The following is a 21,650-nucleotide window of genomic DNA, read 5'->3' as shown; positions in this document are numbered from 1 at the left end:
TCCACACAAATTTTAGAATTGTTTGTTCTAGTTCTGTGAAATATGCCATTGGAATTCTGACAGGGACTGCATTCAATCTGTAAGTTGCTTTGGGTAGTATGGATATTTTAACAATATTAATTCTTCCAATCCATGAACATGGAATATCTTTCCATTTATTTGTGTCTTTTCAATTTCTTCCATCAGAGTCTTGATTCGTAGATGTTCAACCATCCTTGTATCCCACTTGATCATAATGTATGAGCTTTTTTAATGTTGTTGTATTCAATTTGCTAATATTTTTGAGATTTTTGCATCTATGTTCATACAGGATATTGATCTGTAATTTTCTTTTTCTGTGCCAACCCCCCAGAAATTGATTGAATATGAGATTGGTTGAAAATATGATGGGATAAAAAACAGTCAAAAATTATTTTACAGGCAGAATAAATGAACTGGATTAGGAAGAAATGTACACATCTAAAGTAACCATGCCTATGAACTTTCGTGTGTGCATACCTTATTATTTTTGAGAATAAGATTTATAGAATTGCCATATATATATAGATTTTGACAACTTTTAGCTCGACTTAAATACACAGTTGAAGCAGTCTATTATAGTTTTATTTTTAACAATGAGGACTATTTTTCACATCTTGATAAAATAAAAATGGCTCACCCATCCTTCCTGCATTGCTACCCTTGGCACACACAATTGTTACATTAAATGTCACATGTAAATCAATAGGGATTGGCATAAAAACAAATTTAAAAGATCACTGTTTTTCAATATTTGTTACTCCAAGTACATAAGGTTAAATGTTGAACTTGGTGGAATAAATAAGTGAATATACTCATATCTTGTAACCAATTTTTTACTCACCAAATATATCAGCCAAGATGGAAATATTCATTTATTTGAGTAGATGTGTCAACTATATTTTCTTAGAAGAAAGAGGAGGAGGAGAACTCAGAGTAACTTATAAACAGATATTGCTACTTATAAAATAACTACAGAGCTAAAAAATACAAGGTGCAAAGCCAGATGGCCCAAATGTTAAATGTCTCTCCATTCTAAGTTCAGCAAAAATTTAATGTACACCTATATGTGAAAAACATCATGTACAGTAGATATCTATGATCAATTTCTTTTAGCATCTGGGCTGCATAGTCAGCCTTCTGTATCCATGGGTCCTGCATCTGCAGATTCAACTAATTGGGGATTGAAAATATATTTTTTAATTCCAGAAACTTCCAAAAAGCAAAACTTGAATTTGCCACACACCAGAGGCTAGTTACCTAGCATTTCCATTGTATTTATAATTATTTACATAGCATTTACTTTGTGTTAAGTATTATAAGTAATCTAGAGACGATTTAAACTATACAGGAGGATATGTGTAATTTATATGCAAATTCTACACCATTTTATATAAAAGACTTGAACATCCGTGGATTTTGGTATCTGCAGGGGTTCTAGAATCAATCTGCTGTTGATACCAAGGGATGACTATAATTCATTTAAAAATAAAAAGTCATCCTTATCATTTTTAAGGAAAAGATGTTTTATTCCATCCTTTTTCTTTTCTTTTTTCTTTATGCCTCAGCCTTCAGGAAGCTTATAGCTTAGAGCTCACAGCTAAACTCCTTAGCTAGAGTTTTGGAAAGTGCACCACCCTTAATTACATGACTCTTGGAGTTTTATCCTTATTTTTAAGGTTCTCTTATGTTGTTTATTTTTTGTAATCTTCGCTTTTTTTAAAATTAATTAATTAATTAATTTATGGCTGTGTTGGGTCTTCGTTTCTGTGCGAGGGCTTTCTCTAGTTGCGGCAAGTGGGGGCCACTCTTCATCACAGTGCGCGGGCCTCTCACTTTCGCGGCCTCTCTTGTTGCGGAGCACAGGCTCCAGACGCGCAGGCTCAGTAGTTGTGGCTCACGGGCCTAGTTGCTCCGCGGCATGTGGGATCTTCCCAGACCAGGGCTCGAACCCGTGTCCCCTGCATTGGCAGGCAGATTCTCAACCACTGCGCCACCAGGGAAGCCCTCTTCACTTTTTTTTTAATTAGAGGAAATTTTGAATACAGAGTCTTGTCTTTGCCTCTCACTCAGCAATTACTCAGTACCTAGAATCAAACTCCTATAACCCAGTTGGAGTATCCAAAGCTGTCTTTGACTACACATACTTTTTCTCACACACATTAACTCTTAGACTGTCCTTTAAAAGTTGACCCAAGCTTTCTCATGCCAAAAAGAGTGAGAAGAAGAAAAAAGTATACATGAAAGCAGAGAGCAGAATCTGATTAACGTCCTTAAAGAAAGCCCCTGAATACAGTATGCACAAATGTGACATGAAGAAGGAAATTATATTTCTGAAAAGAGCCCAACCGGGGACCCTAGAAGCCATGTAAGATGAAAATTAAAATAAGTTACTAGGTGCTTGCACTGGGGATGCCATTTAGAGTCTTGCCCCAGCTCCCCACTTGTGTGACTTCAAATCCTCAGAGGAGGAAACACCATGAGACTTCTCTTCCCATCAGGCCCCCTATTAAGATAGAGAAGCCTGTTTTTATGGGGTCCCCATGATTAGAGAAGGAATGGAAGTAGGACAAGCCCAGGTCACTCTTCTAAGCCCTGATTTAATATTAATTTATTTAATCTTCTTAACACCCTGTGAGACAGGAACTAAGCCAAATCTTTTGGTTCTTCCTCCATAGAACTTTCTGAACCTTCCCCCTTCATCTCTCATGTGTCTCACGTTAGCAAACTGCTTCAGATGCCCAGAAGCTCCCAGTCTGGCATAACCAGTAGTCATGCCCTTGCCACTTTACCTGCTACAAAGAATCATGTTCCAAAATCACCTTTTTCTTTATGTTTCCATACCTTTTCAAAACTCTCCCTAAATCCTATCCAGATAAGTTACGTTTAATCCAAATAAATTCCTCCACTGCCAACTTTTAGGCAGTCTTAAAAAGTATCACCAATGCTTTTAGACATAATGGTCCTGCTAGAGAAGTGGTGAAGTAAGTTAACTGAGGCCCCTGGATTACAGAGAACTAATCCCAGAAATATCAGCTCCTACTGCCACTCTGGTCTCTCCTCGAGCAAAGCCCAGAACTATTCTTTTGTTTCTCTGAGTATCAGACTATGATCCATGAAATCATCTTGGACTCTACAAAGCCATCTCTACACCTGCCCTACATGGGTTTAGAAAAAAGTTGTCCAGGAGAAATATTATGCAAGCCACAAATGCAAACTCTGCAGGTCATTTAAAAGTTTCCAGTAGTCACATTTTTAAAGTAAAAAGACGGGTGTATTAGGTTGCTAGGGCTGCCATAACAAAATACCACAGATTATGTGGCTTAAACAACAGAAATTTATTTTCTCATAATCTGGAGGCTGGAAATGTAAGGCCGAAGTGTGAGCGGGGTTGGTTTCTCCTGAGTTCTCTCTCCTTGGCTTGCAGACAGCTGCTTTCTCACTCTGGCCTTTTCTCTGTGCATATGCATTCTTTTTCATGCTAAATCTTCAAAATCAGGTGTGTATTTGAAACTTACACTACTTCTTAATTCTAAATGGCCGCTTTTCAAATACTCAGTAGCCACATGCCTCTGTAGCTCCCAGACTGGACAACACAGGTATAGCAGGGCCATTGTGTTATTCCATCTGACCTCTCTTTCAGCTGCCACCTAAAGATCATCCCTGTTTGTTCAGGCCTCAGAGTTTTTTGCCCAGGTAAAATGACTTTAGTTACAATCTACTGTCAAGAGTTAGAGTGGATTTTCCCAGTGCGCCTATCAATTCTTCATGCTCATCCTAACGTCAGCCCACTATATCTCCTGCTTTTCTTGACTAAACTATTCTATTTTGCTACGAGGTGACCCAATACTTTTTATCTGAGTAGAGGCACCCTTAAGAGTTGTACATTAAATTGTGAGCATTGGAAAGATCGCAGAGCTATAGACCAAAGTGATAAAACAGAGTTCTCTACAAAGCCATGTTTATGACTGCCATCCTAGTGAGCTGGCCCTCCAAGGCAACTTAGGGCCTATTACCAGGTCCTATTGATGACTGATATACTAAAGCCAGACTGCCACTTTGCTTGCCTGCAGATATGTAACACTGACTATTTTTACATGTAATATTTGTTATGAGATATTTAAAGACTTGCACTTTTTCTTGTAGGATGTGGCATGCATCTAGAGACTTTGTGGAGAGGAATCGGAGATGAAATCTGATAACTTTGTACAACAGGAATTCCATCAGAAAAGGTAGGAAGTGAGGACCGCTTAAAAAACGATTTCAATGTTCTGAGCAAAGGGAATGAAAATGTCAACCACGCTGAAAGGGAAGGTGATGACTCTGTGATTAATTAGATGTAGGGAAGAAAGATAAGAGAAAAGTCAAGATGATTTCATGATTTTAAAAGAAACTGATTATGCACAATTCACAAGGTATTTTTTAATGTTTGCGTCAAGATGCCCTAAGCAATCCAACTCCTTCAAATAACACTTCTGTATACATAATTCCCAAATCCACCTTTTTCTACCAAAACCTTCTGAGCTCCCCTGCCACACTTCTAGCTGCCTGGTAGACAATACTTCTAGGAATTTTCATCATAAATTAAAAATCTACTTGTAAAAACTAGAATGGATCTCCTCCCTCTTACAACAAACCTGAATTTCTTCCTGGCGTCTCCATTTTTCTTGATATATATCCTCCATTCTATCACCTAGTGCTGGGACTTCAAGGTGTGTTTCACTCTGAACTTTCCATTCCAAATTCTAGCAATTCTTTTCTTCTTTCCAATTTTTCTTGACTTCGTATTTTATTTTCCTTCTCACTGATGCCACCCTAATTTTTTCTTGGTTACTTTGTTCCAGGCTACTAGCCTCTAACTAGTGCTGTTGTCCACCCTTTTCCCAATTTATGCTACATAAAGCTGCCATGTAACCTTTCTAAATCAGAGCTATGAATCCACTGACTCTCCTCAATAACCGTAAATCTCTCTCCTCTGTCTGCTTCATATATAGACTTCTTATTTGGCTTTTGAGGTCAGGTCTAACCTGATTCCCAGTGCCCCTGAAATCCTTATCCTGTATTATCCTGTTATACAAACCATAGCTTATCTGGATCAGTGCTATTATCTTTAAAAATTCACTAAATTTTCCCAGTCTTGAACTTTTTCTCACATAGTACCCACTGCCTGAAATGAACGACATCATCTTTGTCATCTACTCAAGTTTCAGCTCAAACGCCTTCACCATGAGGCCTTTCAGAATCAAACAGCTAGACCTTTTTTTTGGAACCTCTATTATATGCTAGAAACCAGTGAACTGAAGATGAATGAACCAAGATCCCTAACTGAAGAACCTCAAAATTTCTTAGTGGAAACAAGTGCATAATCATCCACAACTATTTATTACTTACACAGTGATTTACTGGGCACCCATAATATGCCAAGGGCATTGTTCTAGGCTCTGGGAATGACAGTAAACAAGACAGACAAGGTGCCTACCCTCAAAGAACCTACATTCTAGTTGTGGCGGGGAGACAGTAAACACTCAAAATGAGTCAACAAGAAGATAACTGAGAGCCATACGTTTTATGCTGATAATTATGATAGAGTGATGGGATGGAGAATGACCGCGTGACTAATTTGGGTGGAAAAGATAGTGATCGGATACATGAATGACAAGAAGGCAGCCATGTAACTTTTGGATGAATAAATGAATGAACAAGTGTAAATTTAAATATTAAAAGTATGATAGTAATATCACTGAAAGAATCAGAACAGTGAAGAGAGAAAGCCGGTCTGGGCAAAGAGAGGTACAGAAAGACATCGGTTTAGAAGTAAAGGTACAGTGTTTAATAGGAAATGATCAATGGTTATATTAAATTCTATTCTAGGATAACAGGGAAGTGTAGAAATTTACCACTATCTTTCTCAGGCTTATGACTTGGTAATTTTTGGTAGAGTTATGTCTCATTAGAATAATCAGTCACGTGTTACTATAAATATTAATAAAGTTCTTAATAGTAATAATAGCGGCAACTCCTCTACTCTACACATGGTGAATGGGTGCTCTATGGACATCTCATTTAATCCTAACCCAGTTCTGTGAGGTAGCTGTTTGCATCACCATTTTACAGATGAGTAAGAGACCTGAGCCACAGAAAGCTTGAGTACTTTCCTGTGGCCACACAGCATAAAGTTGAAGAACTGCGATTCCAGCTCATTTTTTGATAGTTGTTGACTTTATCAACTTTTAACAGCATGCTGTGCTCTCCTTCTAATTCTGTACACTTCTTTTTATTATTCAAGGTTATTTATAAATTCATTATTTTTTAAGATAGACGCTTGTGAAACTGAATCCCTTCACAGAGTTTCTTAAATTTAAGTTCTCCTCGATTCCATTTTTAATTGTACATGTTTGAACTCCATAAGCAATGTACATATGTTGATTACATCCGTAAACTCACTCTACAGCTTTATTTCTATGAGAGATCAACATTTATCACTTTGGTTAGTGGCATCTATTATACTATAATGGATTCACATTTCTCCTGTCCACACCCAATATAGTCCAGAGTCCTAGAAAAAGATGAGTGGAAGGTAACTTCTGTTAGTGACACCAGAGCAATGAAAACCCTTCTCTCAAATGTACAGATACTATGTCCAAAAGCAAAAGTAACCCTAAAATAATTGATTCCTTTTTAACAAACAATAGAGACTTCTAAGCATTATTTTTGCCTACATTTCCCTGGGTCATTTTAATCAGATTTGAAAATGGACCTCTATTCTATAATAAGCCCTTATTTGGAGAAAATTGGGAATCTTGGTACTTAGGAGAGAATGAGACCTATTACTGTATCTCATAATGCTAATTAACAATGTAGGAGAGGAAAATAATAACGTAGTGAACATACTACATAGAGTGAGCAGGAAGCTGAAGAGGTTTATTGCTTTCAAATGTCGACCCTATTTATAATGAACATTCAGAAAAACAGGACCAAATTCCCTTTGCAAGCAACTGTGGCAAAACTGTCCCCTCTTGTTTTTCAAAATAAGGAGATTTGTAAATGAGGCATTAGGTCTTGCTGGGAATCAAATGATTGAGACAAATGTGTGGAGTGGGCCTTGAAAGGCTTCCTGGGAAGGAGTGTCCTTAAACCCTCATGGATAAGACTCAACTCCATTTCAAATATCAGGAGTAAAGGCGATTGGCAACCCTTCTCTCAGATACTTAGCCAATCTTGCCCTCTTTATTAGGGCAAGCTTTGAGGGAGAGATTGGGAGCATCCCTGGGCTGGTGGAAACCTTGTCAGATACTTTCATTGGCGCCCTTTTTCATTTCCCCCACATTAGGTTCAGTCTCCTAACGACTGGAGGGACAAGGTGTTTGGGTTCTGATACCACTTGCTGAGCTTGATTGCTCTGCAGTGTCACTGCAGTTAGACTGGTATGCATTTCCTGATCAAGGAGGAATTCTGATGCTTTACACCATAATTTGTATAATTAATCTTCTGAGCTTTCTTGAAATCGCATTTTTGTAGTCGTTGCTGTTGTTAATAAATGCCACATCGCTATCAATCCACATTTAGTACCAAGAGGGAATCACAATACACATGAAAGTGGAAATGCAGACCTAGCTCCACCAAAGATGTCACTAATGAATGATGGGCAAAATGCTGCCATCTTTTGGTTATTGACAAGAGTGAATGGGGGTGGAGAAGTGGGAGTGGAGAATAGAGTTTGTTATTTTAAATGCAGATTCTCCAGGTTGCCAAGACCTTATAAAAATAGCTCACAGAAATGTCCTTTAGAATTTCCAGGTTCTTCCTCTTTTGCTCACAGCAGTTTCCGGTTTCCATTGCTTTGCAGATTATGCAACAAAGGGTTTATTCCTCTAGCTGCAAGGACTTTGCTGTGGAGTCCAGCAAATAGAAGTGGATACAATAATACAACAGAGGGCCTGTTAGCTCTAGTAAAGAACAAGTGGAATCAGGTTGATGTAAACAGTCACTTCACCATGACTGTGGTTCACTCTTCCTGCCTCAGAAATACTTGAGAGCACCTTGCATTATGTTGCATTGAAATCGCGTTTCCCAGGGTAATGAATTATGTACCATTTGTACTCCAGCCTCTTTTGAGTATTCTACTCTAAATGTTTGCATCAGTGCCAGAGAGTGTAAGGTGATCTCATTAGGGCAAGAGAGGTGGAACATATATTAGTAGACACAATATAATCCTCCAATAGTTTCATGTCAATCTACAATTAAAATGCAACTACACATACCACTTCTTGGGACAACTACAGAGCTACAATTTCATCACATAGTCCAAAGGGAAAAATGATCCCCAAGAGCTGATCTGGCCTAACAACATCTCGTCGCAAGGCCAGCGCTCCTCACGAATATAGCTGCTATGAGGTAGGAAGTGACAGAAGTCCTCTCAGGTGGAGGGAGCCCTGCCACCACATACATCTGCTGAGTCAATTAGACCTTTCATTTTCCTTCAGTGGCTAGTTCTGAGCTTCCAACCGTGTGTATCTTGCATTTTCGGAGACTGTCACGGTGGGCATTTCCCAATTGAATGTTCTCTACTTGGGAGTCACTTTTGAAACATTTACTCATTTATGGGCTGTCTCATTTCTTAAAGAATTCCAAGGAGCTTGAAAATAGTTTTCCCTTTTCTTGGGTGAAACGGGACTGAGCTGCAAGGACGTGGTGTAGGCAAGCTGCCTTCTTGATTTAACATTAAGCTCTGCCTCTACGACATGATCTGATTATCTGTGGATACGTGCTATTAAATGCATGCAGTTATAAGTTTTTAAACTTCAAATGTACAAACTGGGTTGTATACTGTTCTGTAAGAGTAGGTGCCTGTAAGACAACAGTTTTAACTGTTTTAAGTACACCCTCCGAAAAGATAGGTATAGTGTTCAGCCTAAACATCTGTAATCTGGAAGCAAGAAGAGATGGTGTTTTATTTTTGACCTATAGACTCCCTGTAATATGCATATATGTATGTATATGTGTGTGCATAAAATTATATATGAGTGTGTGTGTATATATACATAGTTGGGGGGGAAGGTTTTTAAATGATGGCAATGAAAGCAGCTTAGTAAGTAAGCTGTCATTGTGAAGTGAACGTATGTTTTGATAACACCACCAAAGAAATTCCTTCTTTGAGTGTGTGTGTTTGTCTTGGGTGACGTTAGAGCAAATGTGTGAGAATGCTTGTTTCTGTACCTTTCTGCTCCTCAAAATGTTGTCTTGAACCAATGTTATTGGCACCAACGAAAGAGCAAGAATTTTATAAGCATTTTAAACACCTTCTTTTTGAGCCTCTCAGTCAAATGGTAAACTGAACACAACACGTTGCAAAAATAAAAATCCCACACAAAATCAAAAGGAGATATTTAAGATAAATATACCTGAATAAGAGTAAATCTCAATCAAAAAGTCATGTGCCAAGGTGAGCTCATTTCAGGGCAGCCTCTTTTCTCCCCTTCCTACATCTAATCCCATGCATCTGTTCACTCATTTGCCCCCCTCTTTACTATGATATGGTTCCTTTAGGTTGCTTGGCAACCATTATAATGCTGCTGCACATGCGTGCTAGATAATAAATCCTATCTTGCTTTATTTTTCTCCTTCTTTAAAACAAGGAATTACAAAACAAGATATTTTCCTTCTTTTCTAATGGACAAAAAAAATCTGTGGGAATTTCAAAAGCACATAAAATGCCTGCAAGGATGCAGATAAGTAATCACAATTCTTGACAAAGTATAACTGATCATTGCCTAATGGCTCTACATACAGTTATTATTTGTAATGGCCTCCTTTTTAAAATATGTGTACATTAATGCACATATGTCGATATACATTTGTGTGGAACTATAAAGAGAAAGGGAGAGAAAGGATAGAAAGTGACAGCTGCTATGTCCCAAACAAAGAAAATCAAGGAAGTTCCTGGAAATAATCTTGTTTTATGTATTTTTTTAAACAGTGGATGCAATAGTTAGGAGACTGGACCTGGACTAAATCCATCTACTTTTTCTATAAGGAATCAGACAAAGCTTATGGCCTTCCCCTTCCCCTCCTTGGCAAATCCGAGTGTCCTGCTGCTTTCATTTGTTTTTGATCTGCCTCATTAAAAGACTATTGATGGCTTTAACTATTGTCCTTGTTTAGGTGCTGATTTACAAGCACTAATATCTGACTGTGCGAGATTAATGGGAGTCCAGGCAGTTTACGATTATCCTGAGGTCCCTGACCACACATGGAGGGGTTTGGGTAGGGGTCATGCACTCCTATGAAAAACTCCAAAGCAGGCTTAAACCTGGGAACGTTTTAATAGGATTGAATCTGTAATAGGATTTGGCAGCTTGGCAGAAACTGGATGGTGTGGTTTGTTTGGGGTTTCTCTCTTTTCTCTTTATTTATTTATTTTTAATGGTAGAGTCATTATTATCTTGGAATAAAAGGGTGATATTTTATGTTGAAGTCCAAATATTGTTACTGTGGTTTAAAGGAGTCCTTAAAAAAAAAAAAAAGCTATGCAATATAGGACATTAAAAGAAAAAAGAAAAGAATGCTGGGCATGAAATGCTGTTTCCATTATGTAGTAAATTAGAAGGTTAAAAAAAAAAAGATGGGGAGAGAACAAAATTTCTGTTGTGAATGGCTGTGTATTTTTAGCTAAAAATGCTTTAAGGAGTCTAAAAGGCACTGGAAACGTAAGGCTGTTTACAAAAGGGGATATTTCTCCCAGGCAGGCGTAGCACTGCCCTTCCTGGCACCACGTTCTGCTAGAGAGCACTGCGCCCAGAAGCTGAATTCTCCCTTAGTCAAACAACAAGGGCACCCTGACAGCAGCAGTGTGGTGCATTTGATTTTTGAATAATACTGCAAACACCAATAAAATTCAAAGAAAAGGTACCACACTTTTGATAATATCCCAAATGGAATTCTATCAATATTTTAGTTCCCATTTAAAATCTGGCACAGGGGACTGTGTGCTTTGTCAACACTATCTTCTATGTCAATTCACTTGATTATAGTGTCTAAATTTGAGAAGAGTGGTGGTAAAATTATTTAACCTCTTGGACTCTGGTCATTGGAACATTATGAGGAGACTATCACTTAAAGATGCCCTCATTAATTTTGGTGGCCCAGAAATGGAAAGGCAAGATATACAGCCCTGGCCTAGAGGGTCATACAAGTGCCCTTTTACAGGACCTAGCCTGTAAATCTCAAAACACAAAAGTTACGGTGGCTCTAAGACCTCATAAAAAGGTAATAGGAAAATAAATTACAGATTTTGTTTTGGATGGCTTTAAAAGTCTAGCTGGAGCAGAACTTTTAGGAAATCTAAACTTTAACTAAAAATCCAGAATGTATTTATGACTTCAAAGAAATTCACTTTCACACCCAAATACGTAGCTCAGCCAAGTCATTCTACTGCATTATTTGCTGTCATTCTGCTTCAGAAAGTCTCACATTTTCCAAGTAGAACTATAGAGATGAAATGAATGAATTATTTCAAACAGTGTTCTTTCACAGAATCATTTCACTCTTTGTTTACTGTCATTCCCCAAAACTATTTTTCAAACTCTATATTTTGTTATCATTGGTCCTTCAGCCCAAGATCTGAGGGATTATTATTATTGTTGTTATTATCATTATCACTATTATTATTGCTTTCTAAGTACTTAATACATCCTTCCTATCATAGCCACATCTGTAAATACTATAAAATTAAGCATTCATTATAGTTGTGACCGTTTTCTCATTATATGGAAGGAAGTTAACCAAGTCTCCTTCTCATGAATGAAGCAATTTAGAGCAAGGATTTTAGGGTCTATACAACATGGACGTTATTGGAACCACAGGAGTGTTGATAAACAATGCCAGGAGGTCTCTTGGACACAATGCTTTGACCACTGGCCAGGGCTGAGATGAACCCAGCACCCTCTAAGGACAAATCCACAGGAAAGCCAACAACCACTATAAATGTTCTGGATTCATATCAATTAGAGCTTTAAAAAGACTCCATTCCAAAAAAAAAAAAAAAAAAAAAAAGACTCCATTCCTAATGTTCTCCAAAAACTTTCCCAAATGTACATCCAATTTCATTATCATGATCACCACTTTTTACTATTTAAGACCACATTCTAACAATATTCTTCATTATTCACATCCCCAAAAGGAAGAAAAATCTACTTAATCCAATAACCTGGTATTTTCTTCTCTAAATCCAAACTGCATTAAATACAACTTGACAATTGCTTACCCATTACCATAAAGCAATATGCTCAAAGGAATCATGATCCTCTGTTTTGCAGACCAAGAAACTGATGATGAGTTCTGAAGTGGCTTAACAAGGGCCAGTAAAATAATGTCTTACCTAAGAATTCTCCCTGAGTTCAACTCAGAACTGATTCAAACTTTTTAACTTTAAAATGCCTTAGAAATGAGTTATGAAGCTATGGTCCTACTCCCCAGATGCTAATATACTAATCAATTAGTTCAACACTTTCATGAGCTTTAAAAAATAATTTGGCAACACTTATCCTGAACCCTGTAAACTAATTGATTAACATCATTGCCATAAAGATACAAAGGTTTTGACACAAAAAGACAAAAATTTCATTTTACTAAAGTGTCTGATCCTGATTTTCAGAAATACTAATTGAAACTAAAAAAAACTCTTGATAGTTTTCAGAATCTTTTCTAATTTAGAAGACAGATCTGATGCAAAGATGATACACAGCATACATGTGTACAAAGAGAAAGACAAGGAAAGAAAAAAGATGATAGTTGTTCAATTATTACATTTATGCAGCTAAAATTACAACATTATGTGTAATCATCTTATTTGTAAAGTCTCAGAAGAGCGAAACTAAATACCCATGAAGCAACTTAATTTTCCATGTTTCTTCAATAATATCCTTTCATGACAGTTCACTGAGTCCAACGCGTCAAGCACCGCCATAGGAGAGACGGCAATTTCCATTTGATCAGATTTCTTTCAAAGAAGAACACCCAGCGTATCGCTTTGGGAGACAGGACTGTTTTTGTTTTTTGGGATTTTTTTTTTTTTTTTTTTTGGTTTTGGTTATGTTTTGGTAAAACTATATCATTACACTTTACCTTCTCATTTTTAAATGCAAATTGTACTTTAGAACCGTGATCAGAATTATCTCTGTTTATGTTTAATTGGGGTGTTCATGACTGCATGGGACAAATGTAAACATTCATCAGCACATGCAGAAACTGCTCATGGCTATCGTGTCAGCTGTGCCTATTCTTTTCCTGATCCCAGGAGTAAGTGAATCTTGGCGGAAATGGAGAATAAAGCTATGAAATGAGCCCAGTTCAAAAGTGATGTTACATCAGTAATATATGTGCACACCCTTCTCCCAAAAAGAATCCATCTAATTTAGAAGAGAAAGTCTGGCTGATAGTTGATTTCACTTAAAATGTCCATTCTTTGGCTCACCAAAGCATCTCCTCCAAGCAGAAAAGGAGAACAGCGAATAATGCTTCTCACAATAGCAGACCAAACCACTATTCCAGAGTCTCTCCAAGAGTCAGATGTCCTATGCAGGGGTTCTGGGAAGGAGTTGGTGATTCCTTGGTCAAATATGTTTGATGAAGTACTTGACCAAACAAAAATTCACCCCATTTCTTTATTACTGGTCTAGAGCCTTTAATATGCTAAGGCACATTTCAAATGTTCCAGAGAGTGACAGCATACCCAGATTTGCCACACCTACTGGAACGTCTTTTCACAGAACATGGTATGACAATGGTTGCTTTGCTTTCCCTTCTCAGGGAGGTTGTAAACTGGTCAAAGAACTCCAGTGGGAGGTTGGGGGCTGCAGTTTCCATGCAGCCTGGCCTGGACACACCGTGACCCAGCAGGCATTACTCACTGTCTGCTGCAGGGCTGTACTAAGGCCCTCTGGAAACCAGGATTTGAAAGGAAGAGTGCAATGTCCAGAAAAGAAGAAGTAGGTAAAGCATTAGAAACTGGGTCTCTGAAATGTCCTCAAGCCTTTCATCCCTCTTTGCTTCCCCTGTGGTCTTGCTTGAGAGCCGTCAAATTGCTGGGAGGAAACAACGCAGCTGAACCGGCTTCCTCATCTCCCTGGCTAAGAGAATTTGAAGAACATTTTAGGGACTTCCCTGGTGGCACAGTGGTTAAGAATCTGCCTGCCAATGCAGGCGACACCGGTTTGAGCCCTGGTCTGGGAAGATCCCACATGCCGTGGAGCAGCTAAGCCCGTGAGCCACAACTACTGAGCCTGTGCTCTAGAGCCTGTGCTCCGCAACAAGAGAAGCCACCGCAATGAGAAGCCCGCAAACCACAACGAAGAATAGCCCCCGCTCGCCACAACTAGAGAAAGCCCGCGCGCAGCAACGAAGACCCAACACAGCCAAAAAATAATTAAAATTAAAAAAAAAAAAAAGAACCTTTTAATGGCTGGTGATGAAGTGGGCAAAGCATACCACAGATGCCACCATCGTGCAGACCCCAACAGGGACAGATGTGGTGTATGGGGCAAAAGATGGTTCTGTCTGTAGCCTTTGAGGAAATGCCTGCAATCCTCAGACAGAAGCTGGATAAGGATGATACTACTACTACGAAGAGAGGCCATTTCTGAGGACTTGCTATGGGCTGGGCATCCTGCTAAGGACTTCATATACACTGTTTCATTTAACCCTCACAACAGCGACCCTAAGAAATAAAATCCCCATTTTGTAGATGAGGAAATTAAGGTTTAGAGACGATCACAGAAGTCAGCCAGCCAGTGAATAGTGGAATCAGCATTTGACAGAGATCTTTCTGACTCTATGTCTGTGGAATTAACTGTTTCACCTAAGCCTGGGCCAGCGCCTTATGCCTCACTCAACTAAGGTACAGCACAAACGAGGCACCTGCAAAAAAGCCTTGTCATCGCCCAATTCCTTCTGCGTGGAATTACCCAGAATAAATCCCACTGGACGGAATAAGTTAGTGTATACTTTGATTTTAATTAATAAGGATAAAGCAATTTTGAAGCACTTTTTCCTTTAAATAAATTGTAGCCTTTTGTTATAAGTTTATCAGGGAAAGAAGAAAAGATGGAGAAATATGAAATGTACAGCGGTCAAAAAATTGCATATAAATATTAATTAATAAATGGCTATTGAAGGAAGTAATTTAAAATGCAATCAGTTTCTAAATTATTGAGATTGTTACTTAGAATAGGATGTCAGATGAAATGTACATCATTGCCACAATACAACATGACCGCACCAGGGATAACCCATCCTAAACAGTGAACCTCTGAAATCTCTTACTTCCATGCTTGGGCAAATTTGCATAAAATATCACCAATAGTCCCACATCCTCTTGCACTGTGCAGTGGCCTGAAAAACTGCCCAGCACCTTATTCAATGACCAGCATCAATCTGGGCATGATTGTCCATCGTTATATTGGTCATTATGGATGAGTCGCAGGCCATCAATCAGATGGCTTCATAGTTCCCATACATTCCTGAGGTCACCATTCTAGAGGGGCAATGAGTTCAGAAAGCGTGCTCCGAAGGCTTTTTTGCTTCTAATGTTTATTAACCAAATGTAAAACTGGATAACTAGAAACATAAGAGGGTTAAGTGGGCATGCTTGTTCCAACTCAGATAATTATGGTAAATTTGTGGGTTGAACAAGATATCCTACAAAGGAGATTCCAAATTTTATTTTGATTATTTGAATGTGTCCTTCCGCCTAAGATATCCGTTCACTTAAAGGAATTCTCCTTAATGATTGTAAGAAGATAAATCTGACCTCACTATATTGTTTTATGCTGTGTGTATTTATGTACGTGATAGATGAGGAAAGATAAAAATGTCTGGGTCCCAGGTGTGTAGCTTAAGGAAAAAGTGCCTCTAGGCCCAGGAAAGGGCCTCTGATCCATTTACAGGGCATCAAGACTGCTGCAGGGTGGCTTTCTGGGACTTCTCCAAGTTGGAGAATTATACCTCACTATCTTATCTAGGAGACAGGAGACTCCAAAACACAGGGAGGTGGTCTCAGTTTTCTTCTACTGTCTCCAAGCTGAGAGACCCAGATCAAACTCTCCTGGACTCATTCAAATCCAAAGCCCGTTGCTGGAAACTTTCCTCCCGCTGGCACTTCCAGCAGCCTCCATCACTTTCACTCCCACCCGAGTCCCTTAGGCCTCCACTCTTTGATAACAGAGGGCTTTGATAAAACACCCAGATATATGTTCCCATTCTCTCTCATTTCCATTCCCAAAATGTGACTAGTCCCAGAGATTTTCACCAGTCTGGTGGCTGAGGTTGGGGTCCTGAGATCATAGCAGGCTTGTGGATGTCTAAAGGACCAATCCAGTCATGTGACATATAAATTGTTTACTTTCCAAATCACAGTTGCTGCAGGCCATGAGAAAACTTGTCAAGCCCGCGGGGTGCAGTGAGACAATGGAGGTTGGCTCTGATACTGTAATGCTTGCCTTTGTGTTGCACTAATTGCTTGGCCCCAGTGCTTATTTGGCTCAGCAGTTGGAGAAGGGGCCTTGCTTTTGCTCTCTGGTGTTTGTGTCATCTTAGATAAACTTGCAAGACTCCCTTGTCTTAAAAGGATGCACCTCAGTAGCAAATGTTTCACGTGGTTACTTCAGTATAAGAAGCCCTGATTTAAAATGCAATCAGTTTCTAAATTATTGAGATTGTTATTTAGAACAGGATGTCAATGAAATGTACAGCATTGCCACAATACAACATGACCGCACCAGGTATAACCCAACCTAAATAGCGAACCTCTGAAATCTCTTATTTCTGAAATCTCATACTGAGCCAGAGTTCAAGGTTTTAAATGATCAGTATGATTGCCTATAATGAAATCGTTGTTGAAGCAGCAAAATAAGACAAAGTAGCTTAGCATCATAGACAAGATTTCAGTCATTCTTGACTTTTAGGACTTCGGTATGAAATAGATTAATTACATAAGCATTTTGTCTCCAATAACATGCAGAATATCCCACTGCCCTCCTTTTAACCACTAGTCAGTAGTATCTGTGTAACGAAGAGATCGTGAACTTTATTTCTAACAGCCACTTGCAAAATTCGACCTCATGACTTCCCTGTGTTCACACAGAGTAAAGAAAGGGGCCTGGCAAGTGTCAGGACTCAATCTGGATAATGGGCCTCGATCCAATAAACTGTGTTCAATGATTGCTTCAGCCAAGTGGCAGGGCTCTTGCCAGACACGTTAAGCTCTTCCTTACAGCCCTACAGGGACAGCGCTGACTTCTTCATTAATACCACAAGGTGAGCAGTAGTGATTCAGTTACCTATAAAAATACACTCGATTGACAAGGATTATTTACAGAGAAGGAAGATTTAAACATGTGGACTGGGAAACTGGGAACTTGTCAAAAAGTGAAAATAGGCAGCTACCCTATAAAATCAGGGCAACCTTTCTCTTGCCTAGATGGCATTCTAACTTAGGGACGCACTGGAGTTTGCAGAAGTGGCTGTTGGCACCCACGCACACAGAATCGAGAGTTCTCTGATATACATCCCCCAAATAATAATTGCCATATACGTTTAAAAGCACTTGAGAGTTTACAGATTGCTCTTCTATTTGTTTTCATGTCAAGCTATAAGGGCAAAAAGGATGACAGAAGATAAAGATAACTTGGCCTTACTAGGTATCAGGTCTAGCCTAGTCACTTACCTAGTGGGGTTTTTCAGTAGGAGAGACAGGGAGTTCCATCTTTTAGTTTCTAACATAACAAAAACTTGCCCACTTCCCAGATAGATCGTGTTGGAAGATGACTTCATGACAACATTCCAGGTGACACTGCAACCACTGTATTAGTTTTCTAATACTGCATAACAAGTTACCACAAACTTAGCAGCTTAAAATAACACCCAAGTTATTTACTCACTGTCTCTGTATGTCAAAGTCTGGACATGGTATGACTGTGTTCTCAGCTCAGAGTCTCACTAAGGCTAAAATCAAGGCATCAGCCAAAATCATCTGACGTGTACTGTCTTCCAGACTCATGTGGTTGTGGCAGAATTTGATTCCTTGTGGTTGTAGGACTGAGGTCCCTGTTTCCTCTCTTGCTGTCTGCCAGGGGTCAGTCTCAGCTCACAGAGGAAACCCCCATCTCCTGTCACATGGCCCCTCTATCTTCAAAGCCAGAAACAAGGGACTTCCCTTGTGGTGCAATGGTTAAGAACTCACCTGCCAATGCAGGGGACACAGGTTCGAGCCCTGGTCCAGGAAGATCCCACATGCTGCGGAGCAACTAAGCCCGCGTGCCACAACTAGTGAGCCTGAACTCTAGAGCCTGTGAGCCACAGCTACTGAAACCTGCATGCTCCAGGGCCCACGTGCCACAACCATTAAGCCCATGTGCTGCAACTACTGAAGCCTGAGTGCCTAGAGCCCGTGCTCTGCAACAAGCCACCATAATGAGAAGCCCGTGCACCACAATGAAGAGTAGCCCCCGCTTGCCACAACTAGAGAAAGCCCACGTGCAGCAACAAAGACCCAATGCAGCCAAAAAAAAAAAAAAGCCAGAAATAAAGAATGTATGTGACACAGAATCCTTGTCACATTTTGAATCCCTTTTTTATTTTCAAGAAAAGCTCTGTCCCTTTTAGGGACTTGCCTGATTAGGTTGGGCCCACCTAGGGTAATCTCCTTTTCTTAAAGTCAGCTACTTTGATACCTTAATTACATCTGAAAAATCCCTTCACCCCTAGAACAGTGTCTGACTGAAAAACTGGGAGAAGATGCGTATACACCATGGGGCAGGGAATCTTAGGGGCCATTTTAGAATTCTGTCTACCATGAGTGCATGAAAGAATGAGAGCCTTGGGATGAAATCTGAACATGACAGTCACGGTCAGGTAAATCTTCAAGGACTCTGCTCCAGTTAAAGATATGGAAGTTCCCCTTTGGGGTACAGGAGGAGTGATGGCAGCTGCTGGGACCATACAGTTCCAGTATCTTCTATAATGACAACAAACTCCCCTCTGATAAGAACGAATATGTGATACAGAGTCTGGGCTGCTCATTCCAGAGGAAAGAGAAACTTAAAAATCAAAGGACAAAAGGAGTTGTTTCAGCCCCTTTTTTTGATGCTCTGAAAGAAGTAGTCAAACTCCCCTCTCCCTAGGCACAAACACAGCCAGTCTGGACCTTCTCTTGAAGCTTGCCCAGATCTGACTGGAACAGAAGGCAGGTAGACAGTGACCTGCTATCACTCACAGCTGGCTGCTTATACTGCCAAGTTACGTGTGTGAATGGCTGAAAGGATATTTCACTCTCAGCTTCATGCATTGGCACTTGAAGAAGAGGACTGCCGTGGGCTAGTTCCGACACGTAGACTGAGAGGGAATGGGTTTAAAAAAAAGGTCTTGGGGCTTCCCTGGTGGCGCAGTGGTTGAGACTCTGCCTGCCAATGCAGGGGACACGGGTTCGAGCCCTGGTCTGGGAAGATCCCACATGCCGCGGAGCAACTGGGCCCGTGAGCCACAATTACTGAGCCTGCACGTCTGGAGCCTGTGCTCCGCAACAAGAGAGGCCGCGATAGTGAGAGGCCCGCGCACCGCGATGAAGAGTGGCCCCCGCTCGCCACAACTAGAGAAAGCCCTCGCACAGAAACAAAGACCCAACACGGCCAAAAATAAAATTAATTAATTAATTAAATTTAAAAAAAAAAGTCTTCTTCTCAAGACTCAGAAATAACCTCAAGGGGCAAAAATGAAACAAAAAAATGAAACTGAAAGTCTTCTTTCATATTATGGTAGGTTTTTGTTTTGTTTTATTTTTCTTCTTTAAAGTGAAACAAGCTAACCAGGCCTTGGACAGCTTAGAGCTTTTTAAGTTCTTGTAAGTCCTAACCTTAGCTTCAGTCTGGTGTGCTCTAAACACTCTCTCTGGGACAGATAATTTTTCTTCATTATGAATTTTAAAATGGAAACTTTAACAGATGAGCACTGCTTCCCCAGGAGGGGACATCATTAATATGTAAAAACCTATGAGAAGAACAATACCCCAGCACACCAGCCAGCCATTCGCCATCTCCCTGCCACCCATGTTCTCTGCCTTGTCTCCCACCCTCTGCCACTGATTACGGGGGAACATACCCAGTGCTTGACTCAATTCCAGAAAACTCAGTTTATGATCAGAGAACAAGGAACTGGGAGGCCTGAGAGGCAAAGATCAAGTGTGGGGATGCCTTGGGGGCACATGAGTGGCAGGGGACGGAAAGTAGAGTAGGATGAATGGAACGTGGCTCCTCTATGTCATATAGACAATACATGCAGATATTAAACAGAATGCCTTTCTCTTTAGCATGGTAGGGCTTATTTTTCATCGTTAAATTAAACTTGGTAGCTGGATGGGAATCTGAGCATCTACAAAATGTGATGTTCCACAGCATTGTGGGGTAAGCACCACTGGTGGCCAGGAGTTCTGGGTTCTAGGTCTCTCATTTAGCCATAAAAAGACTAGTAAGTTATTTATTGCTTGGATACCAGCTTCTATGTCTATACAGTGGATACAAAGAATACCTCACTTACTTTATATTAGTAGGTTTTTGAGAAGGTGAAACTAAAGATAGATGTGTATGTGTTTGAAAAGAATAAAATTCTCTAAAAAAAGAGAAGTTTCTGAAAAGAAATTTCCAAGACTCCATAAGGGTTTGCAAAGTTGCTTGCATTTATATAAGAGAAAGAGACGAAAGTTCATGGTAAAAATGGTTCAGGACCCCATTTTCCTACATAGAGAGAGCTGGGGTCGTGGAAATCCAACTGGCTCATACTAGTGATATCCATTCACAGACGAACCGTCACAAGTAGAGCACATATTACTGAGTGCAGAGAGAATCATTATGCTTATGTCTATGAACAAAATGAAATCCCAGACAGGCTTCATCTGAATTATCAAGAAATTGAAAGGAAAAGAAAATACCTAAACATTGGCTTTTGAAGCTATTTACTAGACATGCATGTTAAAGACATTGAACAGGGAAGGGGAAATTGTAGTACATGTATTCTGAATTCCCACAGCCTTCTAGAGTCAATGGCAGGAGGAAGCTATACTTAATCACATTTTAAGGATAAAAGTTTTCCATCATCCTTATTATCTTTCACATGTACAGATATTGCCTCTTTCCTGTGGGAGTCAAAGTTATTTACAAATCACAAAACCTATTTCCTAATGTTCCCTGTGTTTCCAGCCTGTCAAACATACAAAGGCAATACAAAAACCCCTAGCAAGGCAATGTTCCTATCAACACAGGAAAAAAATCAAAAAATACATTCAGTTAAACAAATGTTTTTGGAGTTGAGTGAGTATGATTAGTACCCAGTATTAGGGATATTATGGGGAATAAACAAAAAATGTCTACAAACACACAATCCAAGTAGGGTCCTAAAACAGATATAAAAGTTAAAAAAATGGTACAAGACAATTGTGCTACAAGAAAATTATGCAAGATCGCCTTGGAGATGAAGAAGGCATTTGATCTCAGCCTTAAGGTAGACTTTTACTGGGTGTAGGCTTGGGGGCAGACTTCCAGTGCAGGGGTACATTGTGAGCAAAAGGATGAGAATGGAATAAGGTAGGA

General features: G+C 39.6%; 1 protein-coding gene across 6 annotated transcripts in view; it reads left to right on the top strand.

Annotated features, from left to right (window-relative positions):
• The window catches only part of LOC309667153 (uncharacterized protein), a 727,466-nt gene that overhangs the window by 591,368 nt on the left and 114,448 nt on the right, over positions 1–21,650 (top strand). For 5 of the 6 annotated variants that reach the window (XR_014267557.1, XR_014267558.1, XR_014267559.1 and 2 more), the window contains one exon: positions 4,165–4,250. The exons of the other annotated variant lie outside the window; for it this stretch is intronic. The gene's annotated coding sequence lies outside the window, so the exon portion shown is untranslated. The remainder of the gene's footprint in view (positions 1–4,164; positions 4,251–21,650) is intronic. 6 annotated transcript variants of the gene reach the window in all.

Source organism: Balaenoptera physalus, assembly GCF_965194825.1.
Source record: "Balaenoptera physalus genome assembly, chromosome: 9".
NCBI lineage: Eukaryota > Metazoa > Chordata > Mammalia > Artiodactyla > Balaenopteridae > Balaenoptera > Balaenoptera physalus.
The sequence above is the reverse complement of the archived record's forward strand: the minus strand, read 5'-3'. Positions and strand labels throughout refer to the sequence as shown.